This window comes from Schistocerca americana, chromosome 3 (genome assembly GCF_021461395.2).
Source record: "Schistocerca americana isolate TAMUIC-IGC-003095 chromosome 3, iqSchAmer2.1, whole genome shotgun sequence".
In the NCBI taxonomy this organism is placed as follows: Eukaryota; Metazoa; Arthropoda; class Insecta; order Orthoptera; family Acrididae; genus Schistocerca; species Schistocerca americana.
In genome coordinates this window covers 941,543,607-941,557,346 of record NC_060121.1, presented here as the reverse complement: position 1 = coordinate 941,557,346, position 13,740 = coordinate 941,543,607, and the positions used below count along the sequence as shown (strand labels likewise).

General features: G+C 42.2%; 1 protein-coding gene across 3 annotated transcripts in view; it reads right to left on the bottom strand.

Annotated features, from left to right (window-relative positions):
- LOC124605691 (phospholipase D1) overlaps positions 1 to 13,740 on the bottom strand; it is a 181,228-nt gene that overhangs the window by 31,944 nt on the left and 135,544 nt on the right. The window lies entirely within an intron of this gene.

Below are 13,740 nucleotides of genomic sequence, written 5' to 3'. Positions count from 1 at the left end.
GTTCAGCCACAAGACCCAAAAAAGGGACAGCAGATTAGAGTTCGACACCCTGTCAACAACGAGGTCATTAAGAGATGAAGAACAAGCTCAGATTAGGGAAGGATATTGATGGTACCTTTGTCAAAAGGAACCATCCCGCCATTTGCCTTAAGCACTTTAGGGGATATCATGGGAAACCTTAATCTGAATGGCCAGATGGGGATTTGAACCACTGTCCTCCTGTGTGCAATTCCAGTGTGGTGTACACTGTGCCACCTAGACTGATCATGCACAAGATCCAACGGCAGTTGATTATGACACTCCGGCTGATGTCTTTACTTTCCACGTGTATTTGGTACAATGATATATTGTTATCTAGTGAACATAAGATGAGCTTACAGAATAGTGAAGCAGGGTTGTTACTCGAGTCAGGACTTTCTAACAGAGACAGGTACGCAAGTCATTTATAACAGAAATGATCATTAAATGCGAAAGCAATTTCATGTGTACCCAAAGAGAGTGTTATAGGGATCATTACTGTTCATGATCTATATAAATGATGTGGTGTGTAACATTAAAGCTATGTGAGGCTGTTTGTGGCTCATGTTGCTTAAATAGTAGGGAAGTTATAGCACCATAAAATGACAGCAGAAGTTAAGAAGGCTGAGGGACACTTCAACCCCAAAAAAATGTAGTAAAAGTCAGGAAGGTCTGTAAGTGTTGCTTGCTTGGTCTAAGGACTGCATGAAAGAGTCAGGAAGACAAATTATTATTTGATTATATGGTTGGCAAATCAGCAGAAACACCTGCAATGACCTGCAGTGGAGTAACCATGTAAAACTAGTGGCAGTTGAGGGAAATGCTACACAAAGGCTCACTTCAAGAATTCTAAGCAAATTTACTTCATCTGTGCAGGAAGTAACATTCAAAATGCTTGTTCGTCAGATTTAGGGATACTGCTTTGCATTCTACACTCTTGTCAATAGTGTTAATGCAGAGATGGGTGGCAGAACCAAAGAAGAGCAGCAAATTTCACTATGGCATCAATAGTAAGTGTGCCAGTGTCGTAGAGATGATCACCCAACTGCATTGGCTGGTGCTACAGAAGAGCAGTTGTGTGTCAGAGAGGTTTATTTTAAAATTCAAAGCTTTCATGTTACAAGAAGAATTCAATGACATCTATCATCCTTTCATGTGTATGTTATGATGTTAGTGTGATGCTGAAATCAGAGAAATTTGAGTTTTTATGAAGGCTTACTGGAATTCTTTATTCTTGCACACGGGTTGTGAATAAAACAGGAAATGGGGAATAATGTGGCAGTATATGGTGTATTCTCCACCATACTCCATAAGGTAGTTTGTGGAGTACCTACATATCTCTGTGTGAATATAATTAACATACAAATGCCAAAAATATTATCTACTGACGAGTTGTTATGTACCCACAACATAAATAAATAAATAAAAAAAAGAACAAAATTTAAGCAAAAGTCACATCCTGCACTAATTCATGCAGCACTGATGTTAATGACAAAAAGAAAAATGATTACAATAGGTGCAATATTTGATCACCAGTTGGTTCTACAATTTCTACCATAATATAATGAGAGTAAGCAATGCTTTAGGTATGTGAAAATATTGAGGTGCTCTTAGGTTATGTTTCCATGGCTAACTGTAGTCTCAAATAACTTGCTTCAAAGCAATACAATACTACCCCAACAAAGACAATCCTACCCACAATAAGACTGTGGCTAGTAAGGCACCGTGTTGTTGAAGCTAATCATCATGTTAAATACCCACAACTCATATGAAGCAAAAATGTTAGTGGGAATACTGAACTACTCAGCTGGCTTACATATCACCTGTTCTGGGATATAGCTTGAAACAGAGAAAACAAAATGTCACCACAATGTAAATACAGCATTGCTCTTTAATAAAAATTAAATTACCCCATTTTGGGTGACATCAGCCCCTCTCTGCATGAGTTACTGCATTTTCACTCATAGTCTACAGCAGCTTGGATGTCAATAAATAATCACTCATTAAAAATGTTTGTGAAACATGGGCTGTGTCTGTTTAAGGCATTTACAAGAACAGACAGTAGCTATAGACAGTGAAATAAATGTTATCTACCAACTGACAATTTGGTCAGCAACAGGTCATGATACTCACTGTTTCCAGTTTTTTCCATTTTCTGTTTCTGCTAAGTTTACCTTTAGTTTGTATAGTCACGGCTTGCGAGGGGCAAGCATTACCTTCTCAAGGAAAACAAATGCTTTCTGAGCTCAGAGTCAGATGGTGATGAAGAAACTGTTACAGTTACAATATCCCTAGTATCCTCTCCAATTACGCATTAGTCTAGACAGGGAAAAAAAAATTGATTTTGTGCTTAAGGAGCAAACTCATTAATTACCCCCCTCCCAAAAAAACCACATACTTTTGTGGCACTATGAATGGGGGATGGTGTTGAGGGGGGCCATAGGGTGGGGTGAAAGGGAGGAGGGGGGGGGGGGTTGCAGACTGCATGTCCTTGAAGTTTTAGCATTAGACTTCTTGTAGAATAAGTGTTTTCGTATCACTCTAGTGTAAACAGTGTGGAAAAGGTGACTTTGTTACAGTTTATAGCCTTTGGCAATATGGGCCACAGCCTCCATTGAAATGTAATAAGTAGTTAAATATATGGTCAAAGATATATTTTAATTTGCTGTAGAGTAAGTAGATACACCTTCCATAACAGCCGTCTGCAGCTTGTGGTCTTGCGGTCACATTCTTGCTTCCTGAGCACGGGGTCCTGTGTTCGATTCCCGGTGGGGTCAACGATTTTCACCTGCCTTGAGATGACTGAGTGTTTATGTTGTCCTCTTCATTTCACCATCATTCATGAAAGTGGCGAGGTTGTACTGAGCAAAGGTTGGGAATTTGTATGGGTGCTGATAACCACACAGTTGAGTGCCCCACAAACCAATCATCATCATCATCATACATAGCAGACATCTTGCAGTGATTGCAGGAATGGCTCAGGAGAGCAAATATTGCTGCTGCAAGCTGTGCTGCATGCCTTGTGAAGTGTGGATCGTCAGTTCAAATCCCACCACCAGGAAATATTTGTTATTTAGTATTTAAATTTCTGGAAGATTTTCAAAACTTTTACACTTGTAAAGTTTACTTGTTTTTAAATATTCTATGTTGGTATAAATAGCAGCATTCTCTTTCCGGAAGTCAGCACTGTTCTGGCTGTACATTTAGTGTCTATAATAAATGTGCTTTCAGTGCTAAGTGTTGTACTTCACTGACTAGTCTGCTTTTGTATTTGGACTTCGTGTGGTTACGATGTGGCATGGTTTGGTAGAGACACTGGATACTTCAAAACATCTGCATCACCGTGACTAATTACGCAATGTAAAAGCCATCTTTTACATGGACAAGAGCCAGAATACAAGCCAGATCATTCCAGAGCTCTGTATATTCAGGAGACCAATGGATTCCAAGCCAGCTGTAAGTCAAGTAAGTCAACGGCACATCAGGCATGGGGAAACAATACAATCGTCCATATAAAATGTTATGGCCCTATGCAACATTGTTAATCTCAGTATGACAGAAGTTGACAGAATTTCACGTTTGATGAAAGGAGTCACAGAAGACATTTATCAACTCCTTCCAATAGAAGATGAAAACAACAGTCCATCAAGGGGTCAGATGAAAGAGGTACCATTGACTCCCAAGTGTGGAGGACCACCACCACCACCACCACCACCACCACCACCACCACCACCACCACCTCCTCCTCCTGTTTGGAGCGTTTTCAGCAACAGGTAGTAAGGGAAAAGATACAGAGGTTTAAGGCGGCCAGAGATCTTGTACTGAGCACACAAGAGATAGTGGCCTCAAATGTCTACCTCATACTTGAGGAGGTAATAGGGAATATTTATGAAGAAATCAAACAATGGAAAATACAGGATGGAATGTAACAATATTATGAGACGGAAAGTTGCTACTCACCATACAGTGGAGATGCTCAGTCGCAGATAGGCACAACAAAAAAAAGACTTCCACAATTAAAGCTTTCGGACATTGGCCTTCATCACCAATAAACGCGCACACACACACACACACACACACACACACACACACACACACACACACACACACACACACACCACACACGACTGCAGCCTCAGGCAACGGAAAGCACACTGCGAGCAGCAACACCAGTGCATGATGGAAGTGGGGACTGGGTAAGGAGGAGGCTGAGACGGGGAGGGATAGTATGGTGGGGGCAGCAGATAGTGAAGTGCTGCAGGTTAGACGGAGGGCAGGGGAGGGGGGGGGGTGAGTAGTGGAAAAGGAGAGAAATAAAAAGACTGGGTGTGGCGGTGGGATGACGACTGTGTAGTGCTGGAATGGGAACAGGGAAGGGGCTTGATTGTTGAGGACAGTGAATAACGGAGGTTGAAGTCAGGAGGGTTACGAGAGGATGTATTGAAGGGAAGTTTCCCACATGGGCAGTTCAGAAAAGCTGGCATTGTTGGGAACGATCCATAGGGCACAGGCTGTGAAGCAGTCATGGAACAGGGTGGTCCACTTGTTTCTTGGCCGCAGTTTGTCGGTGGCCATTCACGCGGACAGAGAGCTTGTTGCTTGCCATGCCTACATAGAATGCAGCACAGTGGTTGCAGCCTAGCTTGTAGACCACATGGCTGGTTTCACAGATGGCCCTGCCTTTGATGAGATAGGTGATGTTAGTGACCAGACTGGGGTGGATGACGGCGGGAGGATGTATGGGACAGGTCTTGCATCTAGGTCTATTACAGGGTATGGGCAATGTGGTAAGGGATTGGGAACAGGGATTGTGTAAGGATGGATGAGTAAGTTCGGTGGACAGCGGAATAACACTGTGGGAGGGGTGGGAAGGACAGTGGGCACGACTTTTCTCATCTCAGGGCAGGATGAGAGGCAATTGAAACCCTGGCGGAGAATGTAATTCAGTTGCTCCAGTGCTGGGTGGTGCTGGGTTACGAGGGGAATGTTCCTCTGTGGCTGGACGGTGGGACTTTGGGAGGTGGTGAGAGACTGGAAAGATAAGGCACGACAGATTTGTTCTTCTACAAGGTTGAGAGGATAATTACGGTCAATGAAGGCTTCAGTGATACCCTCGGCATATTTCAAGAAGGACTGCTAGTCACTGCAGATGCGACGACCACGGGTGGCTAGGCTGTATGGAAGGGACTTCTTGGTATTGAACGGGTGGCAGCTGTCGAAGTGGAGGTACTGCTGGTGGCTAGTAGGTTTGATATTGACAGAGGTTCAGGCGCAGCCATCTTTGAGGTGGAGGTCAACATCTAGGAAGGTGGCTTGTTGTGTTGAGTAGGACCAGGTGAAGCAAATGGGGGAGAAGTAGTTGAGGTTCTGGAGTACTGTGGATAGGGTGTCCTCACCTTTGATCCAGATAGCAAAGATCTCATCAGTGAATCTGAACCAGGTGAGGGGGTTTAGGATTCTGGGTTTTTAGGAAGGGTTCCTCTAGATGGGCCATGAATAGGTTGGCATAGGATGGTGCCATGCCTGTGACCATGGCCATACCCCAGATTTGTTTGTAGGTAATGCCTTCAAGGGAGAAGTAATTGTGCGTGAGAATATAGTTCATGATGGCGACTAGGAAGGATGTTGTTGGTTTGGAATCTGTCGGGCATTGGGAAAGGTAGAGTTCAATAGCAGTATGGCCAATGGAAGATGATTACAAGCAACCTGGAGAATGAAGCTCATCGCTGCACCCTGGATGAGGTCACGCCCCAAGACGATGCAGTCATTCCCCATTGTCGTACGGAGGTAACAACCACTCGTCTAGCTGCCAAACTCAAGAAAACTAAGTGACGATACTATCTATGGAAGTGTTCTCACCACAGATAAAAATCCTCCATGGACTAAGATGACAGAAAATCTTATCAATGCCAACTTGACCAGTCATCCTACCCGGGCGTTACTTGACTCAGGTGCTTCTTTTTCTGTAATGTTGGAAGTTTATCATTGTCACTTACAGAAGATTATGTTCTGTGAGATGGAAGCAATTGTGCTGGAGGTCCTAAATGGAAGATACGTCCAGCTGACAAGAACATGCGTTGCAAGAATGCATGCAGTGTGACAGAACACATCCCCAAGAAGATAAGAGCTCTAGATTGACAAAGTTATTCCAATAAGTTCACATTACAGTGATTGCTCTGGATGGTTGTTCACTGTGGAAGACCTGTTATCATTAATGAGATGAGTTCCAGTTATCAATCACGATGTTAAGTTAAAATGAGGAGCTTTTGTCAATTGCAAGAAGCTACTCAGGCTCACAAAAGAGATCTACACACTAGTGACAATCATGAGAATTGTAGGAGGTCAAGGATAACTTTGGACGCTAATTGTCAAGAGCAGACAGAACTCATCTCTAAAGGTACATACATATGAAGAGTCAAACCAGTCCAAGATGGACAGCTCAGTGCCACCGAATCTTACTCTGCCACCACTACCAACAATGCTGTGGGGAGTTACCATCAAACTGGCAACTGGGCATGGCCTGACCAAGGAACTATATCAGCAAGCGTTAGCTGTCCTGCACCAATTTTCAGATCCTTTCAAATCTGGAATGGAGGAAAGACAGCCCAGTGGCCCATGATGAAACTCCAATTATCCAGTGTTCATATACTGTGTCTCTGACTAAACAATGGATAATAATAGAGGAAGTGGAGAAGATGCTGAATGATGACATCACTGAATGTTCACAGAGTCTTTGGTCCTCTCTGGGAGATACTCATGAAGGATGGCACATGACATTTCTGTATCATCTACTGATGACTGAACGAAAAAAATGATCTCTTCACATTGCCATACATTGATGACAACCTAGACTGTATGAAAGTATTTCTCAACTATGGACAAAGAGAAAGGCTACTGGCAAATCAAGACTGACTGGGAAAAGACTACCTTCATAACTCCTGACAATCTCTGAGAGTTCAAAATTATGCTGTTTGGACTAAGTAAGGCTCCAGCCACCTTCGAATTTATGATGAACAACCTGTTCCACCATCTTAGACAACTTTGTTGAAGTGCGTTCAGACTTCAGGCCTTTGCTTGAATCCAAAAAGTGCCTCCTCACTGCCCAATAAATAAAAATTTGTGAAGGAGTGTGTCCCAATTCCGAGAATATAAGAGCAGACACAGATTTTCTGACTCCTTGGCCCATATGTGATATAAGAAGTTTTCTCAGAATGTGCTCTTACTACCAGTGATTCATAAAGCATTTCTATACCAAGACATGTGCCTTGCAAGAACTACTGCAGGGTGACAGCAAATATTTCTTCTGGAACGAGGTGCAGGAAAGCTCTTTCCTTGTTTTAAGAAGACGCCAACATTTTCCCCAGTCCTAGCATTGCACAAAGAGACTGCAGAGATGGAACTCCACAATGAAGTTATCAGGTATGAGATAGGTGCAGTTCTAGTATAAATTCCATATGCTGATGAGAAGGGGATAGCTTATGGCTCCATAGTACTCTCCAAGTCCAAGCTGAACTACACTGCAACTGCGAATAAATGCATTGAAGTTGTTTGGGCCATCAGCAAGTTCTGCCTGGCTATGACAGCCACCATTCTGTAAGTTGGTTGAATAGCCTGAAGGATATGCTGGGTTGACTGGCAAGATAGGCATTGAGGCTTCAGGAGTACGATGTCACAGTGGTATTAAAAAACAGGAACAAATGCAAGGAAGCCAACTGCCTTTCAAGGAAACCTTTGGCAGTGAGGATGATATCTTGGTCATTGCTGCATTAAATGGCACTTCTGCTGAACAGAGGGAAGATTTGGCATTGCTGAAATAATAGAGGTGTTGAAGGAGGAGGAACTTAGTACAGGAAAATTCCAATTTTAAACAGAACATTGTATTAGAGGAACTATATCCCAAAGGGACAGAAATGGTTGCTCATCTTCATGGCTCATTTATGGCCAGCAATCATGAAGTATTTTCATGATGCTCAAACATCTGGTCACCTGGAATTTGTGAAGGCTCTAGTCAGAATCAGACACAGATATTACTTGCCAGGTCTCTACTGATCTGTTTGACACAACCCAGCCATTGTAGGGAATGCCAACAATGGAAGCACATGCCTCAATTAGCTTTGGTGCATTTGATACCAATTCCACATGCAGCAGTACCGTTCCACTGGATTGGATTTGACCTCATGTGCAGGTTCCTGAAGTCTATGAACGGGAATTGATGGATAATAGTTTGCAATGTCTATCTCACCCATTACACTGTCACTGAAGCTGAGCTGTGCTGACTGCTGAAGCACCAGAGATTGCAAGGTTCCTTGTAGAGGAAGTGCAGAGTACCCCTTGTGATGATCTCTGATTGTGAAAAAGTTTCCAGTTAAGACTATTATATGTGTAATTTCAGGCTGCACTGTCACCCACAGGAAGACAATTGCCTATTAACACAAATGAATGGTCTCTCAGATTGCTTTAATAAGACATTGGCCGATACACTTTCTATGTAGGTTGATTTAAAACACAGAGATTAGGATACAATATTGCCTGTTGTGGCACTCACAAAACACAGCAAAGCTAGATACTACAGCTTCATACTATTCATTCTGCTCTGTGATCAGGGGGCCAAAACGACAGTTCATACATTGTTCTTGTTTCAGTCACATGATACTCAGAATGACTACATGAAACATGTCAACAGAACCACATAAGCAAGACAGCTGCCTTGTGTACAGACCCTTGATGCCCAGGAGAAGGACCAACAGCACTATAATGCCAAGCACCAGCCAGTGAGACAACCTAAGTGACCTGATATGCATTTTTATGCTTGTGTGGAAAGTTACTGAAACACTACTTTGGGTCACATTGTACCCTGTGTCACTTGTCAGATATCACATACAAAGTGGAAGATTATGACCCCTCACAAAGAAGACAAAAGCGCAGAGACATCTATGTCCTTCATATGAAGACTTACTGCAGTCCTGAGGCTCAGACTGACAATGGAGGTTTCTCCTTCAATGAAGCTGATGCCCCAAAATTAACATGAAACTTCTACGGGAGGGTCTACCACTTACCACTGAAGCTCATCAAAGTGAGGAATACATAACAATTCAACATGTATGAAATGATCCTCCAGTGCTACCATACAGAGGATTCCTATCCCAGACAAGACCTAGATCCAGGGTGCTGTAATTGGCTCCAATGAGGACATCTAAAACTACAGGTGGCTGTTTCTTCAGGAGAGGGCATTGTGCTGCAGGCCTCGTGGAGAAGCGGTTAGTTTTGCTTCCTGGTGTACTGCAGTCCTCTGGTTCAAATGCCATCAACAAACATTTGTTGTTTAGTATTTAAAATTTCTGGAAGGTTCTTGAAACTTCTTATGTTTGCATAGTCTGGAATATTCTTTGTATAAGCAACAGTATTCTCCATTCAGGAGTCAGTTCTGTTCCAGACGTATATGTGTGTGTGTAATTAATGTGCATTCAGTGCTAAGTGTTTTATTTCATTGATGACTGTGCTTCCAGACTCGACTTGAGTATGGCTATAATGTGACAGTATCATGGTATCTTTTTGGCGAACATGAGGGCAACATCTATTGTATAGGATAGTGACCTATAAGTTCCAATAAAAGTGTTCAGTGCAAGTGGAACTTTTCAACCTTTAAATGCCATATGTCGATGTACTTAAAAACATTTTCCAGTTATTCAGTTCTGAAACTGTGCTAGAATTATGTAAGCCTCCTCAGGAACAACACAGGGCAAAGAGTGTGTATTTGATTGTTAATGGCATACGGGTGTCAGAAACCAATTTGACTTTGCAGGACACTTTTAGTGATTGTACTGTCGATTTGAGTACCATTTCTCCTGTTAGTCAATCTTTTTCAGGGGGATACATCAGCATAAAGAAAGACTAAATGACATAGCTGCTGAAAATGACAGCTGATTAAAATACAGTGCTATGTGCACTGAACATGGTTATCCAAGGTTACAAAATGATGTACATAAAAATTGTGAGAGCAACTGGAGAGTAAAGACCACCCTTATTTTTCATTGTGATATTCTACTTGCAAAACCCAAACACTGTGCTCAATAACTTTTTGACTGCTTGACAGCTAGTGAAAAGCAGAGGCACCTCAGTGTTGCAACAAATTGAGAACATGATACAAACTGATAGGACATTTCTGTAATGAACTCTTACTGCTGACTGAACATGGCCTCAGAATTTGGAACTGAAATTTAGATAAGCCCTGTCAGATAAATGATGAAGTTTTTCCTTTCCTAGACCAAAAGATACTGTACCATTTTTGTGAGAAAGGAAAGAGAATTTTTGAAAGAGTGCCTGTAGAGTACTGTGTATCAAGCACAACTCAAGGGCTTCTACTATGAACTAAACATGAAATGAATCATTTTACCAGGCATTATTTCCTACAAAATCGTTCACTTCTCCATACATATACACACAAACAATGATCTATAAGGAGTAGTCAAACGAAAACGAGAGAGATGGAAGAATATGTCCAAAGTAATTGCCATAACTGTTAATACATTTATCCCACAGTGAGACAAGACGGTCAATGCCTTCATGAAAAAATGTTTGCTGTTCCCTATGCAACTGTGAATGTACTCAGGCATGCACCTCTTCATCTGAAGCAAACTGATAACCAGTAATGTCTTTTCTCATGGCTCCAAAAATATGGAAATTGCATGGAGACAGATAGGGACTATTTGAAGGATGTATAAGGGCTTCCCAGTGAATATTCTGCAGTGTAGTTGGAACAAACTGGGCAACATGTGAACCCGTCCAGAAGTTTCGCTGGGAGCCCTTACACATCCTCCATACAGTCCTAATCTCTCTCCATGCAATTCACATATTTTCAGAGCCATGAAGGAAGACATTGGTGGTCGTCAATTTGCTTCAGATGAAGAGGTGCATGCCTGGGTATAATCATAATTCTGTAGGCAACTGCAAACATTTTTCCATGAAGGCAAAACATTTTGTACACAGATATTAGTTCCATATTTTACATACATTTTGTATTACCTATCCACTGGATTTATACTGTCCTTGTCCTTCTTTTCCCACATCTTTGATTAATTATGTCAATGTTACTAACATAATTTAACAAGGAGACAAAATAGCTGGCCAGTACTTACTTTTGGGAGGTGAAAATCCGATTACTGCCAATACGTACATATGCACATATAAAACTAAAAACGAATTTAGGTTTTTGAACTGTTAGTTCCTTCCTCGGGGAAGAATGGGAAGAGAAAAGGGGGGAGAGAGAAAGAGAGAAAGAGAGAGAGAGAGAGAGAGAGAGAGAGAGAGAGAGAGAGAGAGAGAGAGAGAGATTGTGGTTAAGATTTGACTAGAGCGGTAGGACGCTCAGAATCCAAGGTGAAATGGATCTATCTGTTGAAGAGGTGAGACAAAGGTGAAGGACCATGTGTCAGAGAGAGTAAGAGGTCAAAGATGGTATGGATGAGAACTCTGTACAAAGATTACAGAAGAGAAGAAAGAACTCTACCTAGGACCAAACTCAATGACAAAGGGGAAAAGCAGTGGGGATTGACAACATTTGTGTGACAGAGATAAAACACAGGAAAACATTCTGAGGAGATAAAATAAAACCTGGAATGTGCTCTCAGCACCATGTCAGTAAAGTAACAGGAAAATTCCCTCAAACCAAATCCTTTAAAGACAAGTCAGTACCTTCCATCTTTGCTCTAAGCAAACAAACTGAAAGCAGTATATAACCTGGAATGGTATTGCCCTGGAACATGCAGATTAACCAACATGTGAGTGTCATACTGGGGCAGTCACTGACATACAAACAGCACTGTGAGAAGACTCATAATAAAGTAGCAAGACTTAACTTACTGAGAAAGTCTGCTAACAGCAGCAAGAATTTGAGATGGAAGATTTGGAGAAGCTTGAACTGCTTCAGAAAGAATGCAGCACCAGTGAAGGCAAACTTGATAAAGTGAGGCCTTATAGATGAGCTTGATGGCAGACATGATTGTAAGGAATACCAGGATACGGAATATACCTGGACCTGTACTAATTGTCCCAGTAAATGTATTCCTGATGAATTGTGGCAGGGAAGCGACAATGTGTTGGTGTAGCCCAATTCTATGTTGAAAAACTCTGGCCTCTGGACATGAAAAAGTAAAGTAAGTGTGAGTATATGTGGAAGAACAACCTCTTAATTGGAATTTTGCCTTCTGAAGACAAGACCATGCCCTCTCTCACATGTAGGAGATTATGGGTTTGAATCTCATCAGGGGCAGTAATTTTTTTTTTTTTTTTTAAATGTAATTTTTTATTTCCATCCCTATGTCACATCATCTTAGTCATAATACCAACTGCTCCATTTGCTCTCATTTATCTTAATGTCATTCTTTCTCCACTTGAAATCTTTGTTCATGTATTTTGAATTAATTTTATGTAGTAATTGTGATTTAATTTCCTGCCTTATGAAATTTTTTTTGGTCAATTACTCGCAAATGACGGCCCACCAGGGCAAATAGCTACAGGGTGTGGTACCTTGGGTCTTTACCTACATCATCCTATATTTGGTTTTAAAAAGTCGATCCCACCACTAGGTCTGGTATTCTTGTCTGACAGTTTGGACAGCCTGCCAGAAGGCATGGACAGAGACAACAGCTGCTAGGCAGCACTCCTATAACTGGCAAGTGCTGCTGTCACTGCCACAGCATTGCGCACGGGTCATGTCCGCTGTGTTGGCGTTTCGGCACTAACGGCAGCCCTATAAAGCCTACAGTGCAGGTGCTCAGAAGTTAGTTGTGTTCAGACTGTGCTCTGGTACCATACATTGTTTTCATCGTTGTTTAGTTCCTGATCTTGCTACATCCAGGCTATCGATTTGGTTCTTGTTGTTCATAGCTGTTGTCTTTCTGTGATTCTGGCAATTCACCATCAACGCCCTAGGCTGGTCAGCCTGCGTCTCTGAGTCATGTCAGATTCTGGTTACCAGACTTGGCGCCTTTCATTTTAAGGTAAACTCAGTCTGTTACCACAATCTTTTCTACACTGGTGTCCAAACTTAAAGCAACAAACTGGTGTTTCCTCGTCCTGCATTTAATTCACAATATGATCATACAAACTGTCAACAGACGTTCATACGATCATGTCCTGCACGGAAGATGCCATTTTGGTCAATGGAAAACCACATTAATGATGGCATGAGGGCAGCTGTCAAATGGAGTAATGTCTGTCGAGTACATCCACATCAACAATCACTGTGTACACAGTCACAGACAGTGCAGTATGGCACTGAGAAAACACCTACCAGACTCCGTGCAGCGGTAGGCCATAGGAAGAACGGAAGCAGGACAGTTGCAAACTCATGTGGCCTGACAGTTTAATGGGAATCATTTCTCGGCTGTGGCAACAGTTTATAGACACTGAAACGCTATCACGGAGACCAGGGCAGGGTGGACCACATGTGAGATCAGAAAGAGAGGACTATTATTTGGCTGTAAAGGTACCACCTTAGTACTGAGTAACAACTGGCATCGGATCTCGCAGCAGTAACTGGACATAATGTATCGAGACAAAAGGAGTAGAGAAGACTTCGACATAGTGGCCTTCATTGTCAGAGACCTGCCTTATGTGTGTCTCTGACATGTCTTCACACAGGAAACGTCTAGAGTGGAGTCGTCAGCATGCCACCGGTACAATCAGTGTGTGGGCCAATGTTCTTTTGACAGATGAGTCCCA